The sequence below is a fragment of the Salvelinus alpinus genome, chromosome 16 (genome assembly GCF_045679555.1).
Source record: "Salvelinus alpinus chromosome 16, SLU_Salpinus.1, whole genome shotgun sequence".
NCBI lineage: Eukaryota > Metazoa > Chordata > Actinopteri > Salmoniformes > Salmonidae > Salvelinus > Salvelinus alpinus.
The window spans coordinates 46,604,463-46,626,201 of NC_092101.1; positions in this window are offsets into that span (position 1 = coordinate 46,604,463).

The window sequence follows — 21,739 nt, forward strand, 5'->3', positions numbered from 1 at the left end:
CAGTACTCTGCTGTTCGAGGCAGCAGGTAGACTAGTGGTTAGAGCATCGGGCCAGTACTCTGCTGTTAGGGGCAGCAGGTAGCCTAGTGGTTAGAGCATTGGACCAGTACTCTGCTGTTAGGGGCAGCAGGTAGCCTAGTGGTTAGAGCATTGGGCCAGTACTCTGCTGTTAGGGGCAGCAGGTAGCCTAGTGGTTAGAGCATTGGGCCAGTACTCTGCTGTTAGGGGCAGCAGGTAGCCTAGTGGTTAGAGCATTGGGCCAGTACTCTGCTGTTAGGGGCAGCAGGTAGACTAGTGGTTAGAGCATTGGGCCAGTACTCTGCTGTTCGAGGCAGCAGGTAGCCTAGTGGTTAGAGCATTGGGCCAGTACTCTGCTGTTAAGGGAGGCAGGTAGCCTAGTGGTTAGAGCATTGGGCCAGGACTCTGCTGTTAAGGGAGGCAGGTAGCCTAGTGGTTAGAGCATTGGGCCAGGACTCTGCTGTCAAGGGAGGCAGGTAGCCTAGTGATTCGAGCATTGGGCCAGTACTCTGCTGTTAGGGGCAGCAGGAAGCCTAGTGATTAGAGCATTGGGCCAGTAGTCTGCTGTTAGGGGCAGCAGGTAGCCTAGTGGTTAGAGCATTGGGCCAGTACTATGCTGTTAGGGGTAGCAGGTTGCCTAGTGGTTAGAGCATTGGGCCAGTACTATGCTGTTAGGGGTAGCAGGTAGCCTAGTGGTTAGAGTATTGGGCCAGTACTCTGCTGGTAAGGGAGGCAGGTAGCCTAGTGGTTAGAGCATTGGGCCAGTACTCTGCTGTTAAGGGCAGCAGGTAGCCTAGTGGTTAGAGCATTGGGCCAGTACTCTGCTGTTAGGGTCAGCAGGTAGCCTAGTGGTTAGAGCATTGGGCCAGTACTCTGCTGTTAGGGGAGGCAGGTAGCCTAGTGGTTAGAGCATTGGGCCAGTACCCTGCTGTTAGGGGTAGCAGGTAGCCTATTGGTTAGAGCATTGGGCCAGTACTCTGCTGTTAAGGGAGGCAAGTAGCCTAGTGATTAGAGCATTGGGCCAGTACTCTGCTGTTAGGGGAGGTAGCCTAGTGGTTAGAGCATTGGGCCAGTACTTTGCTGTTAGGGGCAGCAGGTAGCCTAGTGGTTAGAGCATTGGGCCAGTACGCTGCTGTTAGGGGCAGCAGGTAGCCTAGTGGTTAGAGCATTGGGCCAGTACTATGCTGTTAGGAGAAGCAGGTAGCCTAGTGGTTAGAGCATTGGGCCAGTACTCTGCTGTTAGGGGTAGCAGGTAGCCTAGTTGTTAGAGCATTGGGCCAGTACTATGCTGTTAGGGGAAGCAGGTAGACTAGTGGTTAGAGCATTGGGCTAGTACTCTGCTGTTCGAGGCAGCAGGTAGACTAGTGGTTAGAGCATCGGGCCAGTACTCTGCTGTTAGGGGCAGCAGGTAGCCTAGTGGTTAGAGCATTGGACCAGTACTCTGCTGTTAGGGGCAGCAGGTAGCCTAGTGGTTAGAGCATTGGGCCAGTACTCTGCTGTTAGGGGCAGCAGGTAGCCTAGTGGTTAGAGCATTGGGCCAGTACTCTGCTGTTAGGGGCAGCAGGTAGCCTAGTGGTTAGAGCATTGGGCCAGTACTCTGCTGTTAAGGGCAGCAGGTAGCCTAGTGGTTAGAGCATTGGGCCAGTACTCTGCTGTTAGGGTCAGCAGGTAGCCTAGTGGTTAGAGCATTGGGCCAGTACTCTGCTGTTAGGGGAGGCAGGTAGCCTAGTGGTTAGAGCATTGGGCCAGTACCCTGCTGTTAGGGGTAGAAGGTAGCCTATTGGTTAGAGCATTGGGCCAGTACTCTGCTGTTAAGTGAGGCAGGTAGACTAGTGATTCGAGCATTGGGCCAGTACTCTGCCCAGTACTCTGCTGTTAAGGGAGGCAAGTAGCCTAGTGATTAGAGCATTGGGCCAGTACTCTGCTGTTAGGGGAGGTAGCCTAGTGGTTAGAGCATTGGGCCAGTACTTTGCTGTTAGGGGCAGCAGGTAGCCTAGTGGTTAGAGCATTTGGCCAGTACTCTGCTGTTAGGGGAGGTAGCCTAGTGGTTAGAGCATTGGGCCAGTACTTTGCTGTTAGGGGCAGCAGGTAGCCTAGTGGTTAGAGCATTGGGCCAGTACGCTGCTGTTAGGGGCAGCAGGTAGCCTAGTGGTTAGAGCATTGGGCCAGTACTATGCTGTTAGGAGAAGCAGGTAGCCTAGTGGTTAGAGCATTGGGACAGTACTCTGCTGTTAGGGGTAGCAGGTAGCCTAGTTGTTAGAGCATTGGGCCAGTACTATGCTGTTAGGGGAAGCAGGTAGACTAGTGGTTAGAGCATTGGGCCAGTACTCTGCTGTTCGAGGCAGCAGGTAGACTAGTGGTTAGAGCATCGGGCCAGTACTCTGCTGTTAGGGGCAGCAGGTAGCCTAGTGGTTAGAGCATTGGACCAGTACTCTGCTGTTAGGGGCAGCAGGTAGCCTAGTGGTTAGAGCATTGGGCCAGTACTCTGCTGTTAGGGGCAGCAGGTAGCCTAGTGGTTAGAGCATTGGGCCAGTACTCTGCTGTTAGGGGCAGCAGGTAGCCTAGTGGTTAGAGCATTGGGCCAGTACTCTGCTGTTAGGGGCAGCAGGTAGACTAGTGGTTAGAGCATTGGGCCAGTACTCTGCTGTTCGAGACAGCAGGTAGCCTAGTGGTTAGAGCATTGGGCCAGTACTCTGCTATTAAGGGAGGCAGGTAGCCTAGTGGTTAGAGCATTGGGCCAGGACTCTGCTGTTAAGGGAGGCAGGTAGCCTAGTGGTTAGAGCATTGGGCCAGGACTCTGCTGTCAAGGGAGGCAGGTAGCCTAGTGATTCAAGCATTGGGCCAGTACTCTGCTGTTGGGGGCAGCAGGTAGCCTAGTGATTAGAGCATTGGGCCAGTAGACTGCTGTTAGGGGCTGCAGGTAGCCTAGTGGTTAGAGCATTGGGCCAGTACTATGCTGTTAGGGGTAGCAGGTAGCCTAGTGGTTAGAGCATTGGGCCAGTACTATGCTGTTAGGGGTAGCAGGTAGCCTAGTGGTTAGAGTATTGGGCCAGTACTCTGCTGGTAAGGGAGGCAGGTAGCCTAGTTGTTAGAGCATTGGGCCAGTACTCTGCTGTTAAGGGCAGCAGGTAGCCTAGTGGTTATAGCATTGGGCCAGTACTCTGCTGTTAGGGTCAGCAGGTAGCCTAGTGGTTAGAGCATTGGACCAGTACTCTGCTGTTAAGGGAGGCAAGTAGCCTAGTGATTAGAGCATTGGGCCAGTACTCTGCTGTTAAGGGAGGCAAGTAGCCTAGTGATTAGAGCATTGGGCCAGTACTCTGCTGTTAGGGGAGGTAGCCTAGTGGTTAGAGCATTGGGACAGTATTCTGCTGTTAGGGGCAGCAGGTAGCCTAGTGGTTAGAGCATTGGGCCAGTACTCTGCTGTTAGGGGCAGCAGGTAGCCTAGTGGTTAGAGCATTGGGCCAGTACTATGCTGTTAGGAGAAGCAGGTAGCCTAGTGGTTAGAGCATTGGGCCAGTACTCTGCTGTTAGGGGTAGCAGGTAGCCTAGTTGTTAGAGCATTGGGCCAGTACTATGCTGTTAGGGGAAGCAGGTAGACTAGTGGTTAGAGTATTGGGCCAGTACTCTGCTGTTCGAGGCAGCAGGTAGACTAGTGGTTAGAGCATCGGGCCAGTACTCTGCTGTTAGGGGCAGCAGGTTGCCTAGTGGTTAGAGCATTGGACCAGTACTCTGCTGTCAAGGGAGGCAGGTAGCCTAGTGATTCGAGCATTGGGCCAGTACTCTGCTGTTAGGGGCAGCAGGTAGCCTAGTGATTAGAGCATTGGGCCAGTAGTCTGCTGTTAGGGGCAGCAGGTAGCCTAGTGGTTAGAGCATTGGGCCAGTACTATGCTGTTAGGGGTAGCAGGTAGCCTAGTGGTTAGAGCATTGGGCCAGTACTCTGCTGTTCGAGGCAGCAGGTAGCCTAGTGGTTTGAGTATTGGGCCAGTACTCTGCTGGTAAGGGAGGCAGGTAGCCTAGTGGTTAGAGCATTGGGCCAGTACTCTGCTGTTAAGGGCAGCAGGTAGCCTAGTGGTTAGAGCATTGGGCCAGTACTCTGCTGTTAGGGTCAGCAAGTAGCCTAGTGATTAAAGCATTGGGCCAGTACTCTGCTGTTAGGGGAGGCAGGTAGCCTAGTGGTTAGAGCATTGGGCCAGTACCCTGCTGTTAGGGGTAGCAGGTAGCCTATTGGTTAGAGCATTGGGCCAGTACTCTGCTGTTAAGGGAGGCAGGTAGACTAGTGATTCGAGCATTGGGCCAGTACTCTGCTGTTAAGGGAGGCAAGTAGCCTAGTGATTAGAGCATTGGGCCAGTACTCTGCTGTTAGGGGAGGTAGCCTAGTGGTTAGAGCATTGGGCCAGTACTTAGCTGTTAGGGGCAGCAGGTAGCCTAGTGGTTAGAGCATTGGGCCAGTACGCTGCTGTTAGGGGCAGCAGGTAGCCTAGTGGTTAGAGCATTGGGCCAGTACTATGCTGTTAGGAGAAGCAGGTAGCCTAGTGGTTAGAGCATTGGGCCAGTACTCTGCTGTTAGGGGTAGCAAGTAGCCTAGTTGTTAGAGCATTGGGCCAGTTCTATGCTGTTAGGGGAAGCAGGTAGACTAGTGGTTAGAGCATTGGGCCAGTACTCTGCTGTTCGAGGCAGCAGGTAGACTAGTGGTTAGAGCATCGGGCCAGTACTCTGCTGTTAGGGGCAGCAGGTAGCCTAGTGGTTAGAGCATTGGACCAGTACTCTGCTGTTAGGTGCAGCAGGTAGCCTAGTGGTTAGAGCATTGGGCCAGTACTCTGCTGTTCGGGGCAGCAGGTAGCCTAGTGGTTAGAGCATTGGGCCAGTACTCTGCTGTTAGGGGCAGCAGGTAGCCTAGTGGTTAGAGCATTGGGCCAGGACTCTGCTGTTAGGGGCAGCAGGTAGACTAGTGGTTAGAGCATTGGGCCAGTACTCTGCTGTTCGAGGCAGCAGGTAGCCTAGTGGTTAGAGCATTGGGCCAGTACTCTGCTGTTAAGGGAGGCAGGTAGCCTAGTGGTTAGAGCATTGGGCCAGGACTCTGCTGTTAAGGGAGGCAGGTAGCCTAGTGGTTAGAGCATTGGGCCAGGACTCTGCTGTCAAGGGAGGCAGGTAGCCTAGTGATTCGAGCATTGGGCCAGTACTCTGCTGTTGGGGGCAGCAGGTAGCCTAGTGATTAGAGCATTAGGCCAGTACTCTGCTGTTAGGGGCAGCAGGTAGCCTAGTGGTTAGAGCATTGGGCCAGTACTATGCTGTTAGGGGTAGCAGGTAGCCTAGTGGTTAGAGCATTGGGCCAGTACTATGCTGTTAGGGGTAGCAGGTAGCCTAGTGGTTAGAGTATTGGGCCAGTACTCTGCTGGTAAGGGAGGCAGGTAGCCTAGTGGTTAGAGCATTGGGCCAGTACTCTGCTGTTAAGGGCAGCAGGTAGCCTAGTGGTTAGAGCATTGGGCCAGTACTCTGCTGTTAGGGGAGGCAGGTAGCCTAGTGGTTAGAGCATTGGGCCAGTACCCTGCTGTTAGGGGTAGCAGGTAGCCTATTGGTTAGAGCATTGGGCCAGTACTCTGCTGTTAAGGGAGGCAGGTAGACTAGTGATTCGAGCATTGGGCCAGTACTCTGCTGTTAAGGGAGGTAGTCTAGTGGTTAGAGCATTGGGCCAGTACTCTGCTGTTAAGGGAGGCAAGTAGCCTAGTGATTAGAGCATTGGGCCAGTACTCTGCTGTTAGGGGAGGTAGTCTAGTGGTTAGAGCATTGGGCCAGTACTTTGCTGTTAGGGGCAGCAGGTAGCCTAGTGGTTAGAGCATTGGGCCAGTACTCTGCTGTTAGGGGCAGCAGGTAGCCTAGTGGTTAGAGCATTGGGCCAGTACTCTGCTGTTAAGGGCAGCAGGTAGCCTAGTGGTTAGAGCATTGGGCCAGTACTCTGCTGTTAGGGTCAGCAGGTAGCCTAGTGGTTAGAGCATTGGGCCAGTACTCTGCTGTTAGGGGAGGCAGGTAGCCTAGTGGTTAGAGCATTGGGCCAGTACCCTGCTGTTAGGGGTAGAAGGTAGCCTATTGGTTAGAGCATTGGGCCAGTACTCTGCTGTTAAGTGAGGCAGGTAGACTAGTGATTCGAGCATTGGGCCAGTACTCTGCCCAGTACTCTGCTGTTAAGGGAGGCAAGTAGCCTAGTGATTAGAGCATTGGGCCAGTACTCTGCTGTTAGGGGAGGTAGCCTAGTGGTTAGAGCATTGGGCCAGTACTTTGCTGTTAGGGGCAGCAGGTAGCCTATCGGTTAGAGCATTTGGCCAGTACTCTGCTGTTAGGGGAGGTAGCCTAGTGGTTAGAGCATTGGGCCAGTACTTTGCTGTTAGGGGCAGCAGGTAGCCTAGTGGTTAGAGCATTGGGCCAGTACGCTGCTGTTAGGGGCAGCAGGTAGCCTAGTGGTTAGAGCATTGGGCCAGTACTATGCTGTTAGGAGAAGCAGGTAGCCTAGTGGTTAGAGCATTGGGCCAGTACTTTGCTGTTAGGGGCAGCAGGTAGCCTAGTGGTTAGAGCATTGGGCCAGTACTCTGCTGTTAGGGGCAGCAGGTAGCCTAGTGGTTAGAGCATTGGGCCAGTACTATGCTGTTAGGAGAAGCAAGTAGCCTAGTGGTTAGAGCATTGGGCCAGTACTCTGCTGTTAGGGGTAGCAGGTAGCCTAGTTGTTAGAGCATTGGGCCAGTATTATGCTGTTAGGGGAAGCAGGTAGACTAGTGGTTAGAGTATTGGGCCAGTACTCTGCTGTTCGAGGCAGCAGGTAGACTAGTGGTTAGAGCATCGGGCCAGTACTCTGCTGTTAGGGGCAGCAGGTAGCCTAGTGGTTAGAGCATTGGACCAGTACTCTGCTGTTAGGGGCAGCAGGTAGCCTAGTGGTTAGAGCATTGGGCCAGTACTCTGCTGTTAGGGGCAGCAGGTAGCCTAGTGGTTAGAGCATTGGGCCAGTACTCTGCTGTTAGGGGCAGCAGGTAGCCTAGTGGTTAGAGCATTGGGCCAGTACTCTGCTGTTAGGGGCAGCAGGTAGACTAGTGGTTAGAGCATTGGGCCAGTACTCTGCTGTTCGAGGCAGCAGGTAGCCTAGTGGTTAGAGCATTGGGCCAGTACTCTGCTGTTAAGGGAGGCAGGTAGCCTAGTGGTTAGAGCATTGGGCCAGGACTCTGCTGTTAAGGGAGGCAGGTAGCCTAGTGGTTAGAGCATTGGGCCAGGACTCTGCTGTCAAGGGAGGCAGGTAGCCTAGTGATTCGAGCATTGGGCCAGTACTCTGCTGTTAGGGGCAGCAGGAAGCCTAGTGATTAGAGCATTGGGCCAGTAGTCTGCTGTTAGGGGCAGCAGGTAGCCTAGTGGTTAGAGCATTGGGCCAGTACTATGCTGTTAGGGGTAGCAGGTTGCCTAGTGGTTAGAGCATTGGGCCAGTACTATGCTGTTAGGGGTAGCAGGTAGCCTAGTGGTTAGAGTATTGGGCCAGTACTCTGCTGGTAAGGGAGGCAGGTAGCCTAGTGGTTAGAGCATTGGGCCAGTACTCTGCTGTTAAGGGCAGCAGGTAGCCTAGTGGTTAGAGCATTGGGCCAGTACTCTGCTGTTAGGGTCAGCAGGTAGCCTAGTGGTTAGAGCATTGGGCCAGTACTCTGCTGTTAGGGGAGGCAGGTAGCCTAGTGGTTAGAGCATTGGGCCAGTACCCTGCTGTTAGGGGTAGCAGGTAGCCTATTGGTTAGAGCATTGGGCCAGTACTCTGCTGTTAAGGGAGGCAAGTAGCCTAGTGATTAGAGCATTGGGCCAGTACTCTGCTGTTAGGGGAGGTAGCCTAGTGGTTAGAGCATTGGGCCAGTACTTTGCTGTTAGGGGCAGCAGGTAGCCTAGTGGTTAGAGCATTGGGCCAGTACGCTGCTGTTAGGGGCAGCAGGTAGCCTAGTGGTTAGAGCATTGGGCCAGTACTATGCTGTTAGGAGAAGCAGGTAGCCTAGTGGTTAGAGCATTGGGCCAGTACTCTGCTGTTAGGGGTAGCAGGTAGCCTAGTTGTTAGAGCATTGGGCCAGTACTATGCTGTTAGGGGAAGCAGGTAGACTAGTGGTTAGAGCATTGGGCTAGTACTCTGCTGTTCGAGGCAGCAGGTAGACTAGTGGTTAGAGCATCGGGCCAGTACTCTGCTGTTAGGGGCAGCAGGTAGCCTAGTGGTTAGAGCATTGGACCAGTACTCTGCTGTTAGGGGCAGCAGGTAGCCTAGTGGTTAGAGCATTGGGCCAGTACTCTGCTGTTAGGGGCAGCAGGTAGCCTAGTGGTTAGAGCATTGGGCCAGTACTCTGCTGTTAGGGGCAGCAGGTAGCCTAGTGGTTAGAGCATTGGGCCAGTACTCTGCTGTTAAGGGCAGCAGGTAGCCTAGTGGTTAGAGCATTGGGCCAGTACTCTGCTGTTAGGGTCAGCAGGTAGCCTAGTGGTTAGAGCATTGGGCCAGTACTCTGCTGTTAGGGGAGGCAGGTAGCCTAGTGGTTAGAGCATTGGGCCAGTACCCTGCTGTTAGGGGTAGAAGGTAGCCTATTGGTTAGAGCATTGGGCCAGTACTCTGCTGTTAAGTGAGGCAGGTAGACTAGTGATTCGAGCATTGGGCCAGTACTCTGCCCAGTACTCTGCTGTTAAGGGAGGCAAGTAGCCTAGTGATTAGAGCATTGGGCCAGTACTCTGCTGTTAGGGGAGGTAGCCTAGTGGTTAGAGCATTGGGCCAGTACTTTGCTGTTAGGGGCAGCAGGTAGCCTAGTGGTTAGAGCATTTGGCCAGTACTCTGCTGTTAGGGGAGGTAGCCTAGTGGTTAGAGCATTGGGCCAGTACTTTGCTGTTAGGGGCAGCAGGTAGCCTAGTGGTTAGAGCATTGGGCCAGTACGCTGCTGTTAGGGGCAGCAGGTAGCCTAGTGGTTAGAGCATTGGGCCAGTACTATGCTGTTAGGAGAAGCAGGTAGCCTAGTGGTTAGAGCATTGGGACAGTACTCTGCTGTTAGGGGTAGCAGGTAGCCTAGTTGTTAGAGCATTGGGCCAGTACTATGCTGTTAGGGGAAGCAGGTAGACTAGTGGTTAGAGCATTGGGCCAGTACTCTGCTGTTCGAGGCAGCAGGTAGACTAGTGGTTAGAGCATCGGGCCAGTACTCTGCTGTTAGGGGCAGCAGGTAGCCTAGTGGTTAGAGCATTGGACCAGTACTCTGCTGTTAGGGGCAGCAGGTAGCCTAGTGGTTAGAGCATTGGGCCAGTACTCTGCTGTTAGGGGCAGCAGGTAGCCTAGTGGTTAGAGCATTGGGCCAGTACTCTGCTGTTAGGGGCAGCAGGTAGCCTAGTGGTTAGAGCATTGGGCCAGTACTCTGCTGTTAGGGGCAGCAGGTAGACTAGTGGTTAGAGCATTGGGCCAGTACTCTGCTGTTCGAGACAGCAGGTAGCCTAGTGGTTAGAGCATTGGGCCAGTACTCTGCTATTAAGGGAGGCAGGTAGCCTAGTGGTTAGAGCATTGGGCCAGGACTCTGCTGTTAAGGGAGGCAGGTAGCCTAGTGGTTAGAGCATTGGGCCAGGACTCTGCTGTCAAGGGAGGCAGGTAGCCTAGTGATTCAAGCATTGGGCCAGTACTCTGCTGTTGGGGGCAGCAGGTAGCCTAGTGATTAGAGCATTGGGCCAGTAGACTGCTGTTAGGGGCTGCAGGTAGCCTAGTGGTTAGAGCATTGGGCCAGTACTATGCTGTTAGGGGTAGCAGGTAGCCTAGTGGTTAGAGCATTGGGCCAGTACTATGCTGTTAGGGGTAGCAGGTAGCCTAGTGGTTAGAGTATTGGGCCAGTACTCTGCTGGTAAGGGAGGCAGGTAGCCTAGTTGTTAGAGCATTGGGCCAGTACTCTGCTGTTAAGGGCAGCAGGTAGCCTAGTGGTTAGAGCATTGGGCCAGTACTCTGCTGTTAGGGTCAGCAGGTAGCCTAGTGGTTAGAGCATTGGACCAGTACTCTGCTGTTAAGGGAGGCAAGTAGCCTAGTGATTAGAGCATTGGGCCAGTACTCTGCTGTTAAGGGAGGCAAGTAGCCTAGTGATTAGAGCATTGGGCCAGTACTCTGCTGTTAGGGGAGGTAGCCTAGTGGTTAGAGCATTGGGACAGTATTCTGCTGTTAGGGGCAGCAGGTAGCCTAGTGGTTAGAGCATTGGGCCAGTACTCTGCTGTTAGGGGCAGCAGGTAGCCTAGTGGTTAGAGCATTGGGCCAGTACTATGCTGTTAGGAGAAGCAGGTAGCCTAGTGGTTAGAGCATTGGGCCAGTACTCTGCTGTTAGGGGTAGCAGGTAGCCTAGTTGTTAGAGCATTGGGCCAGTACTATGCTGTTAGGGGAAGCAGGTAGACTAGTGGTTAGAGTATTGGGCCAGTACTCTGCTGTTCGAGGCAGCAGGTAGACTAGTGGTTAGAGCATCGGGCCAGTACTCTGCTGTTAGGGGCAGCAGGTTGCCTAGTGGTTAGAGCATTGGACCAGTACTCTGCTGTCAAGGGAGGCAGGTAGCCTAGTGATTCGAGCATTGGGCCAGTACTCTGCTGTTAGGGGCAGCAGGTAGCCTAGTGATTAGAGCATTGGGCCAGTAGTCTGCTGTTAGGGGCAGCAGGTAGCCTAGTGGTTAGAGCATTGGGCCAGTACTATGCTGTTAGGGGTAGCAGGTAGCCTAGTGGTTAGAGCATTGGGCCAGTACTCTGCTGTTCGAGGCAGCAGGTAGCCTAGTGGTTTGAGTATTGGGCCAGTACTCTGCTGGTAAGGGAGGCAGGTAGCCTAGTGGTTAGAGCATTGGGCCAGTACTCTGCTGTTAAGGGCAGCAGGTAGCCTAGTGGTTAGAGCATTGGGCCAGTACTCTGCTGTTAGGGTCAGCAGGTAGCCTAGTGATTAAAGCATTGGGCCAGTACTCTGCTGTTAGGGGAGGCAGGTAGCCTAGTGGTTAGAGCATTGGGCCAGTACCCTGCTGTTAGGGGTAGCAGGTAGCCTATTGGTTAGAGCATTGGGCCAGTACTCTGCTGTTAAGGGAGGCAGGTAGACTAGTGATTCGAGCATTGGGCCAGTACTCTGCTGTTAAGGGAGGCAAGTAGCCTAGTGATTAGAGCATTGGGCCAGTACTCTGCTGTTAGGGGAGGTAGCCTAGTGGTTAGAGCATTGGGCCAGTACTTAGCTGTTAGGGGCAGCAGGTAGCCTAGTGGTTAGAGCATTGGGCCAGTACGCTGCTGTTAGGGGCAGCAGGTAGCCTAGTGGTTAGAGCATTGGGCCAGTACTATGCTGTTAGGAGAAGCAGGTAGCCTAGTGGTTAGAGCATTGGGCCAGTACTCTGCTGTTAGGGGTAGCAAGTAGCCTAGTTGTTAGAGCATTGGGCCAGTTCTATGCTGTTAGGGGAAGCAGGTAGACTAGTGGTTAGAGCATTGGGCCAGTACTCTGCTGTTCGAGGCAGCAGGTAGACTAGTGGTTAGAGCATCGGGCCAGTACTCTGCTGTTAGGGGCAGCAGGTAGCCTAGTGGTTAGAGCATTGGACCAGTACTCTGCTGTTAGGTGCAGCAGGTAGCCTAGTGGTTAGAGCATTGGGCCAGTACTCTGCTGTTCGGGGCAGCAGGTAGCCTAGTGGTTAGAGCATTGGGCCAGTACTCTGCTGTTAGGGGCAGCAGGTAGCCTAGTGGTTAGAGCATTGGGCCAGGACTCTGCTGTTAGGGGCAGCAGGTAGACTAGTGGTTAGAGCATTGGGCCAGTACTCTGCTGTTCGAGGCAGCAGGTAGCCTAGTGGTTAGAGCATTGGGCCAGTACTCTGCTGTTAAGGGAGGCAGGTAGCCTAGTGGTTAGAGCATTGGGCCAGGACTCTGCTGTTAAGGGAGGCAGGTAGCCTAGTGGTTAGAGCATTGGGCCAGGACTCTGCTGTCAAGGGAGGCAGGTAGCCTAGTGATTCGAGCATTGGGCCAGTACTCTGCTGTTGGGGGCAGCAGGTAGCCTAGTGATTAGAGCATTAGGCCAGTACTCTGCTGTTAGGGGCAGCAGGTAGCCTAGTGGTTAGAGCATTGGGCCAGTACTATGCTGTTAGGGGTAGCAGGTAGCCTAGTGGTTAGAGCATTGGGCCAGTACTATGCTGTTAGGGGTAGCAGGTAGCCTAGTGGTTAGAGTATTGGGCCAGTACTCTGCTGGTAAGGGAGGCAGGTAGCCTAGTGGTTAGAGCATTGGGCCAGTACTCTGCTGTTAAGGGCAGCAGGTAGCCTAGTGGTTAGAGCATTGGGCCAGTACTCTGCTGTTAGGGGAGGCAGGTAGCCTAGTGGTTAGAGCATTGGGCCAGTACCCTGCTGTTAGGGGTAGCAGGTAGCCTATTGGTTAGAGCATTGGGCCAGTACTCTGCTGTTAAGGGAGGCAGGTAGACTAGTGATTCGAGCATTGGGCCAGTACTCTGCTGTTAAGGGAGGTAGTCTAGTGGTTAGAGCATTGGGCCAGTACTCTGCTGTTAAGGGAGGCAAGTAGCCTAGTGATTAGAGCATTGGGCCAGTACTCTGCTGTTAGGGGAGGTAGTCTAGTGGTTAGAGCATTGGGCCAGTACTTTGCTGTTAGGGGCAGCAGGTAGCCTAGTGGTTAGAGCATTGGGCCAGTACTCTGCTGTTAGGGGAGGTAGCCTAGTGGTTCGAGCATTGGGCCAGTACTTTGCTGTTAGGGGCAGCAGGTAGCCTAGTGGTTAGAGCATTTGGCCAGTACTCTGCTGTTAGGGGAGGTAGCCTAGTGGTTAGAGCATTGGGCCAGTACTTTGCTGTTAGGGGCAGCAGGTAGCCTAGTGGTTAGAGCATTGGGCCAGTACGCTGCTGTTAGGGGCAGCAGGTAGCCTAGTGGTTAGAGCATTGGGCCAGTACTATGCTGTTAGGAGAAGCAGGTAGCCTAGTGGTTAGAGCATTGGGCCAGTACTTTGCTGTTAGGGGCAGCAGGTAGCCTAGTGGTTAGAGCATTGGGCCAGTACTCTGCTGTTAGGGGCAGCAGGTAGCCTAGTGGTTAGAGCATTGGGCCAGTACTATGCTGTTAGGAGAAGCAAGTAGCCTAGTGGTTAGAGCATTGGGCCAGTACTCTGCTGTTAGGGGTAGCAGGTAGCCTAGTTGTTAGAGCATTGGGCCAGTATTATGCTGTTAGGGGAAGCAGGTAGACTAGTGGTTAGAGTATTGGGCCAGTACTCTGCTGTTCGAGGCAGCAGGTAGACTAGTGGTTAGAGCATCGGGCCAGTACTCTGCTGTTAGGGGCAGCAGGTAGCCTAGTGGTTAGAGCATTGGACCAGTACTCTGCTGTTAGGGGCAGCAGGTAGCCTAGTGGTTAGAGCATTGGGCCAGTACTCTGCTGTTAGGGGCAGCAGGTAGCCTAGTGGTTAGAGCATTGGGCCAGTACTCTGCTGTTAGGGGCAGCAGGTAGACTAGTGGTTAGAGCATTGGGCCAGTACTCTGCTGTTCGAGGCAGCAGGTAGCCTAGTGGTTAGAGCATTGGGCCAGTACTCTGCTGTTAAGGGAGGCAGGTAGCCTAGTGGTTAGAGCATTGGGCCAGGACTCTGCTGTTAAGGGAGGCAGGTAGCCTAGTGGTTAGAGCATTGGGCCAGGACTCTGCTGTCAAGGGAGGCAGGTAGCCTAGTGATTCGAGCATTGGGCCAGTACTCTGCTGTTAGGGGCAGCAGGAAGCCTAGTGATTAGAGCATTGGGCCAGTAGTCTGCTGTTAGGGGCAGCAGGTAGCCTAGTGGTTAGAGCATTGGGCCAGTACTATGCTGTTAGGGGTAGCAGGTTGCCTAGTGGTTAGAGCATTGGGCCAGTACTATGCTGTTAGGGGTAGCAGGTAGCCTAGTGGTTAGAGTATTGGGCCAGTACTCTGCTGGTAAGGGAGGCAGGTAGCCTAGTGGTTAGAGCATTGGGCCAGTACTCTGCTGTTAAGGGCAGCAGGTAGCCTAGTGGTTAGAGCATTGGGCCAGTACTCTGCTGTTAGGGTCAGCAGGTAGCCTAGTGGTTAGAGCATTGGGCCAGTACTCTGCTGTTAGGGGAGGCAGGTAGCCTAGTGGTTAGAGCATTGGGCCAGTACCCTGCTGTTAGGGGTAGCAGGTAGCCTATTGGTTAGAGCATTGGGCCAGTACTCTGCTGTTAAGGGAGGCAAGTAGCCTAGTGATTAGAGCATTGGGCCAGTACTCTGCTGTTAGGGGAGGTAGCCTAGTGGTTAGAGCATTGGGCCAGTACTTTGCTGTTAGGGGCAGCAGGTAGCCTAGTGGTTAGAGCATTGGGCCAGTACGCTGCTGTTAGGGGCAGCAGGTAGCCTAGTGGTTAGAGCATTGGGCCAGTACTATGCTGTTAGGAGAAGCAGGTAGCCTAGTGGTTAGAGCATTGGGCCAGTACTCTGCTGTTAGGGGTAGCAGGTAGCCTAGTTGTTAGAGCATTGGGCCAGTACTATGCTGTTAGGGGAAGCAGGTAGACTAGTGGTTAGAGCATTGGGCTAGTACTCTGCTGTTCGAGGCAGCAGGTAGACTAGTGGTTAGAGCATCGGGCCAGTACTCTGCTGTTAGGGGCAGCAGGTAGCCTAGTGGTTAGAGCATTGGACCAGTACTCTGCTGTTAGGGGCAGCAGGTAGCCTAGTGGTTAGAGCATTGGGCCAGTACTCTGCTGTTAGGGGCAGCAGGTAGCCTAGTGGTTAGAGCATTGGGCCAGTACTCTGCTGTTAGGGGCAGCAGGTAGCCTAGTGGTTAGAGCATTGGGCCAGTACTCTGCTGTTAAGGGCAGCAGGTAGCCTAGTGGTTAGAGCATTGGGCCAGTACTCTGCTGTTAGGGTCAGCAGGTAGCCTAGTGGTTAGAGCATTGGGCCAGTACTCTGCTGTTAGGGGAGGCAGGTAGCCTAGTGGTTAGAGCATTGGGCCAGTACCCTGCTGTTAGGGGTAGAAGGTAGCCTATTGGTTAGAGCATTGGGCCAGTACTCTGCTGTTAAGTGAGGCAGGTAGACTAGTGATTCGAGCATTGGGCCAGTACTCTGCCCAGTACTCTGCTGTTAAGGGAGGCAAGTAGCCTAGTGATTAGAGCATTGGGCCAGTACTCTGCTGTTAGGGGAGGTAGCCTAGTGGTTAGAGCATTGGGCCAGTACTTTGCTGTTAGGGGCAGCAGGTAGCCTAGTGGTTAGAGCATTTGGCCAGTACTCTGCTGTTAGGGGAGGTAGCCTAGTGGTTAGAGCATTGGGCCAGTACTTTGCTGTTAGGGGCAGCAGGTAGCCTAGTGGTTAGAGCATTGGGCCAGTACGCTGCTGTTAGGGGCAGCAGGTAGCCTAGTGGTTAGAGCATTGGGCCAGTACTATGCTGTTAGGAGAAGCAGGTAGCCTAGTGGTTAGAGCATTGGGACAGTACTCTGCTGTTAGGGGTAGCAGGTAGCCTAGTTGTTAGAGCATTGGGCCAGTACTATGCTGTTAGGGGAAGCAGGTAGACTAGTGGTTAGAGCATTGGGCCAGTACTCTGCTGTTCGAGGCAGCAGGTAGACTAGTGGTTAGAGCATCGGGCCAGTACTCTGCTGTTAGGGGCAGCAGGTAGCCTAGTGGTTAGAGCATTGGACCAGTACTCTGCTGTTAGGGGCAGCAGGTAGCCTAGTGGTTAGAGCATTGGGCCAGTACTCTGCTGTTAGGGGCAGCAGGTAGCCTAGTGGTTAGAGCATTGGGCCAGTACTCTGCTGTTAGGGGCAGCAGGTAGCCTAGTGGTTAGAGCATTGGGCCAGTACTCTGCTGTTAGGGGCAGCAGGTAGACTAGTGGTTAGAGCATTGGGCCAGTACTCTGCTGTTCGAGACAGCAGGTAGCCTAGTGGTTAGAGCATTGGGCCAGTACTCTGCTATTAAGGGAGGCAGGTAGCCTAGTGGTTAGAGCATTGGGCCAGGACTCTGCTGTTAAGGGAGGCAGGTAGCCTAGTGGTTAGAGCATTGGGCCAGGACTCTGCTGTCAAGGGAGGCAGGTAGCCTAGTGATTCAAGCATTGGGCCAGTACTCTGCTGTTGGGGGCAGCAGGTAGCCTAGTGATTAGAGCATTGGGCCAGTAGACTGCTGTTAGGGGCTGCAGGTAGCCTAGTGGTTAGAGCATTGGGCCAGTACTATGCTGTTAGGGGTAGCAGGTAGCCTAGTGGTTAGAGCATTGGGCCAGTACTATGCTGTTAGGGGTAGCAGGTAGCCTAGTGGTTAGAGTATTGGGCCAGTACTCTGCTGGTAAGGGAGGCAGGTAGCCTAGTTGTTAGAGCATTGGGCCAGTACTCTGCTGTTAAGGGCAGCAGGTAGCCTAGTGGTTAGAGCATTGGGCCAGTACTCTGCTGTTAGGGTCAGCAGGTAGCCTAGTGGTTAGAGCATTGGACCAGTACTCTGCTGTTAAGGGAGGCAAGTAGCCTAGTGATTAGAGCATTGGGCCAGTACTCTGCTGTTAAGGGAGGCAAGTAGCCTAGTGATTAGAGCATTGGGCCAGTACTCTGCTGTTAGGGGAGGTAGCCTAGTGGTTAGAGCATTGGGACAGTATTCTGCTGTTAGGGGCAGCAGGTAGCCTAGTGGTTAGAGCATTGGGCCAGTACTCTGCTGTTAGGGGCAGCAGGTAGCCTAGTGGTTAGAGCATTGGGCCAGTACTATGCTGTTAGGAGAAGCAGGTAGCCTAGTGGTTAGAGCATTGGGCCAGTACTCTGCTGTTAGGGGTAGCAGGTAGCCTAGTTGTTAGAGCATTGGGCCAGTACTATGCTGTTAGGGGAAGCAGGTAGACTAGTGGTTAGAGTATTGGGCCAGTACTCTGCTGTTCGAGGCAGCAGGTAGACTAGTGGTTAGAGCATCGGGCCAGTACTCTGCTGTTAGGGGCAGCAGGTTGCCTAGTGGTTAGAGCATTGGACCAGTACTCTGCTGTCAAGGGAGGCAGGTAGCCTAGTGATTCGAGCATTGGGCCAGTACTCTGCTGTTAGGGGCAGCAGGTAGCCTAGTGATTAGAGCATTGGGCCAGTAGTCTGCTGTTAGGGGCAGCAGGTAGCCTAGTGGTTAGAGCATTGGGCCAGTACTATGCTGTTAGGGGTAGCAGGTAGCCTAGTGGTTAGAGCATTGGGCCAGTACTCTGCTGTTCGAGGCAGCAGGTAGCCTAGTGGTTTGAGTATTGGGCCAGTACTCTGCTGGTAAGGGAGGCAGGTAGCCTAGTGGTTAGAGCATTGGGCCAGTACTCTGCTGTTAAGGGCAGCAGGTAGCCTAGTGGTTAGAGCATTGGGCCAGTACTCTGCTGTTAGGGTCAGCAGGTAGCCTAGTGATTAAAGCATTGGGCCAGTACTCTGCTGTTAGGGGAGGCAGGTAGCCTAGTGGTTAGAGCATTGGGCCAGTACCCTGCTGTTAGGGGTAGCAGGTAGCCTATTGGTTAGAGCATTGGGCCAGTACTCTGCTGTTAAGGGAGGCAGGTAGACTAGTGATTCGAGCATTGGGCCAGTACTCTGCTGTTAAGGGAGGCAAGTAGCCTAGTGATTAGAGCATTGGGCCAGTACTCTGCTGTTAGGGGAGGTAGCCTAGTGGTTAGAGCATTGGGCCAGTACTTAGCTGTTAGGGGCAGCAGGTAGCCTAGTGGTTAGAGCATTGGGCCAGTACGCTGCTGTTAGGGGCAGCAGGTAGCCTAGTGGTTAGAGCATTGGGCCAGTACTATGCTGTTAGGAGAAGCAGGTAGCCTAGTGGTTAGAGCATTGGGCCAGTACTCTGCTGTTAGGGGTAGCAAGTAGCCTAGTTGTTAGAGCATTGGGCCAGTTCTATGCTGTTAGGGGAAGCAGGTAGACTAGTGGTTAGAGCATTGGGCCAGTACTCTGCTGTTCGAGGCAGCAGGTAGACTAGTGGTTAGAGCATCGGGCCAGTACTCTGCTGTTAGGGGCAGCAGGTAGCCTAGTGGTTAGAGCATTGGACCAGTACTCTGCTGTTAGGTGCAGCAGGTAGCCTAGTGGTTAGAGCATTGGGCCAGTACTCTGCTGTTCGGGGCAGCAGGTAGCCTAGTGGTTAGAGCATTGGGCCAGTACTCTGCTGTTAGGGGCAGCAGGTAGCCTAGTGGTTAGAGCATTGGGCCAGGACTCTGCTGTTAGGGGCAGCAGGTAGACTAGTGGTTAGAGCATTGGGCCAGTACTCTGCTGTTCGAGGCAGCAGGTAGCCTAGTGGTTAGAGCATTGGGCCAGTACTCTGCTGTTAAGGGAGGCAGGTAGCCTAGTGGTTAGAGCATTGGGCCAGGACTCTGCTGTTAAGGGAGGCAGGTAGCCTAGTGGTTAGAGCATTGGGCCAGGACTCTGCTGTCAAGGGAGGCAGGTAGCCTAGTGATTCGAGCATTGGGCCAGTACTCTGCTGTTGGGGGCAGCAGGTAGCCTAGTGATTAGAGCATTAGGCCAGTACTCTGCTGTTAGGGGCAGCAGGTAGCCTAGTGGTTAGAGCATTGGGCCAGTACTATGCTGTTAGGGGTAGCAGGTAGCCTAGTGGTTAGAGCATTGGGCCAGTACTATGCTGTTAGGGGTAGCAGGTAGCCTAGTGGTTAGAGTATTGGGCCAGTACTCTGCTGGTAAGGGAGGCAGGTAGCCTAGTGGTTAGAGCATTGGGCCAGTACTCTGCTGTTAAGGGCAGCAGGTAGCCTAGTGGTTAGAGCATTGGGCCAGTACTCTGCTGTTAGGGGAGGCAGGTAGCCTAGTGGTTAGAGCATTGGGCCAGTACCCTGCTGTTAGGGGTAGCAGGTAGCCTATTGGTTAGAGCATTGGGCCAGTACTCTGCTGTTAAGGGAGGCAGGTAGACTAGTGATTCGAGCATTGGGCCAGTACTCTGCTGTTAAGGGAGGTAGTCTAGTGGTTAGAGCATTGGGCCAGTACTCTGCTGTTAAGGGAGGCAAGTAGCCTAGTGATTAGAGCATTGGGCCAGTACTCTGCTGTTAGGGGAGGTAGTCTAGTGGTTAGAGCATTGGGCCAGTACTTTGCTGTTAGGGGCAGCAGGTAGCCTAGTGGTTAGAGCATTGGGCCAGTACTCTGCTGTTAGGGGAAGCAGGTAGCCTAGTGGTTAGAGCATTGGGCCAGTACTATGCTGTTAGGAGAAGCAGGTAGCCTAGTGGTTAGAGCATTGGGCCAGTACTCTGCTGTTAGGGGTAGCAGGTAGCCTAGTTGTTAGAGCATTGGGCCAGTACTATGCTTTTAGGGGAAGCAGGTAGCCTAGTGGTTAGAGCATTGGGCCAGTACTCTGCTGTTAGGGGCAGCAGGTAGACTAGTGGTTAGAGCATCGGGCCAGTACTCTGCTGTTCGAGGCAGCAGGTAGACTAGTGGTTAGAGCATCGGGCCAGTACTCTGCTGTTCGAGGCAGCAGGTAGACTAGTGGTTAGAGCATTGGGTCAGTACTCTGCTGTTAGGGGCAGCAGGTAGCCTAGTGGTTAGAGCATTGGGCCAGTACTCTGCTGTTAGGGGCAGCAGGTAGACTAGTGGTTAGAGCATTGGGCCAGTACTCTGCTGTTAGGGACAGCAGGTAGACTAGTGGTTAGAGCATTGGGCCAGTACTCTGCTGTTCGAGGCAGCAGGTAGCCTAGTGGTTAGAGCATTGGGCCAGTACTCTGCTGTTAGGGGCGGCAGGTAGACTAGTGGTTAGAGCATTGGGCCAGTATTCTGCTGTTAGGGGCAGCAGGTAGCCTAGTGGTTAGAGCATTGGGCCAGTACTCTGCTGTTAGGGGTAGCAGGTAGCCTAGTGGTTAGAGCATTGGGCCAGTACTCTGCTGTTAGGGGCAGCAGGTAGCCTAGTGGTTAGAGCATTGGGCCAGTACTCTGCTGTTAGGTGCAGCAGGTAGCCTAGTGGTTAGAGCATTGGGCCAGTACTCTGCTGTTAGGGGTAGCAGGTAGCCTAGTGGTTAGAGCATTGGGCCAGTACTCTGCTGTTAGGGGCAGCAGGTAGCCTAGTGGTTAGAGCATTGGACCAGTACTCTGCTGTTAGGGGCAGCAGGTAGCCTAGTGGTTAGAGCATTTGATCAGTACTCTGCTGTTACCATTTGACTTCAGATAATGTTTACACCCTGCCCCAATTCTGGAATTGGAATATAGGCTACCACAAATACATTTCCAGATAAACATCATACCTGGAGTTACCACATGGATGACCTTTCCGTTTCCAATGTACAGAGCCCAGTGTTTGTATTGACCTCTGTTTATCTTAATCATGTCACCAATCTCCATCTAAGAATAAGGTGGGTAAGAAGACATGTAATTATGTAACACCCACACACAGTCCTGTTTTACTAACATATTTCCTCTAGCCCCTAACCCTAAAGCTGGTCCTCACAAGTATAGTTAAACATGTCCACACACACACACACACACACACACACCTTTTATGGTACTGTTGATTATTATAAATTAGCATTAGTCAAAGATCAGCAACAGTACTTACTGTGATCGGACTCCTGGTTTATATGTGAATGTCTCACTGTGGGCTGTGTCTAATGACAAAAACGTTTCCCTTAGATTACAAGGTCGAAAACCCACATCCTGTTATTCAAATGAACTCTTTGAGACCCGAGCGTTCTTGCAACCAGCTCTACCTCTGACTTAGAATGTTTATTTCTCTATGTATTTGTTTCTACATAATCACTACTTCAGAAAGGACACACCACGTAGAAATATGTTTAACAACTTAATAAAGAATGAATAAGAGGGGGGGGGAGATTCCAATGGGGTTACTGAGTCTGTTGGTACGTGTTACGGGATTTTTATGGATAATGACTAACATATGTATACATTTAACTTAGAATTATAACTAAACAGAATACTACTATGTTACTGTATGGATGAATTATAACTAAACAGGATACTACTATGTTACTGTATGGATGAATGAATGTTATTATAATCATAATGCTGAATATAATGTGTTCCTTGTTAGAAAGAATGGAGTTATTTTCAGACAGGCTGGAATGATGTGTTCCTTACAGGAAATTCTGTCTCTACCCAGGGAGGGGAGAGACCTTGGGTTGGTTGCAGATTGTTTAACACGTGGCAGACAGTAATGTGAGAACGCTAACTGTACTGCCATTGTATCCGAGAGGAGGAAGGACATTTTAAAACCTATGACGTCAGTTTTATTATATAACCTGATGTAAATTTTACTATGATCAGTACTCTCGAGAATAAACGCTATTGATTGATTGATTTTGAGACTGGTTTCTGTCCATTTAATGCTGATAAGTATCTTACAAATTCTTATGTACGGGCAGAGTGTTTAATTGAATTGGTTGATAACATATAGGAATTAAATTCCTTTAACAGTAAGGAGATTGTGTGAAACAGAAGTACCTTCCCTCCACCAGATGGTCATGTGACCACAGAAGTAAACTTGAATGACCTGACAGATCTCGTCACTGTGTCACCCTTTATAGGGGATCCAAATTGCCTTATTGGAGATGATAGTAACTGTCATAGAAATTATTCTGATCCCTAAAAACCTCCCTTTTCCCCAGATTGTTATTAAGTTACCTTTCAGGAGCCACATTCTGTGTAAAATGCCAATTTTACAGAAACCAGAAGGTTTTAAGTTCTGTCTGACAACAGCTCAGATATATCATATATGGTGATGCTTATGGTTTCTATAGTGTCAAAGGGGGAATTGTGGAGGCAGAATTTGGGGTGAGCTGTTGTAACATCTCAAGGGATATGTTTTGTGTTGGACTGTGTGTCACGTTCGTTGAAAGGATC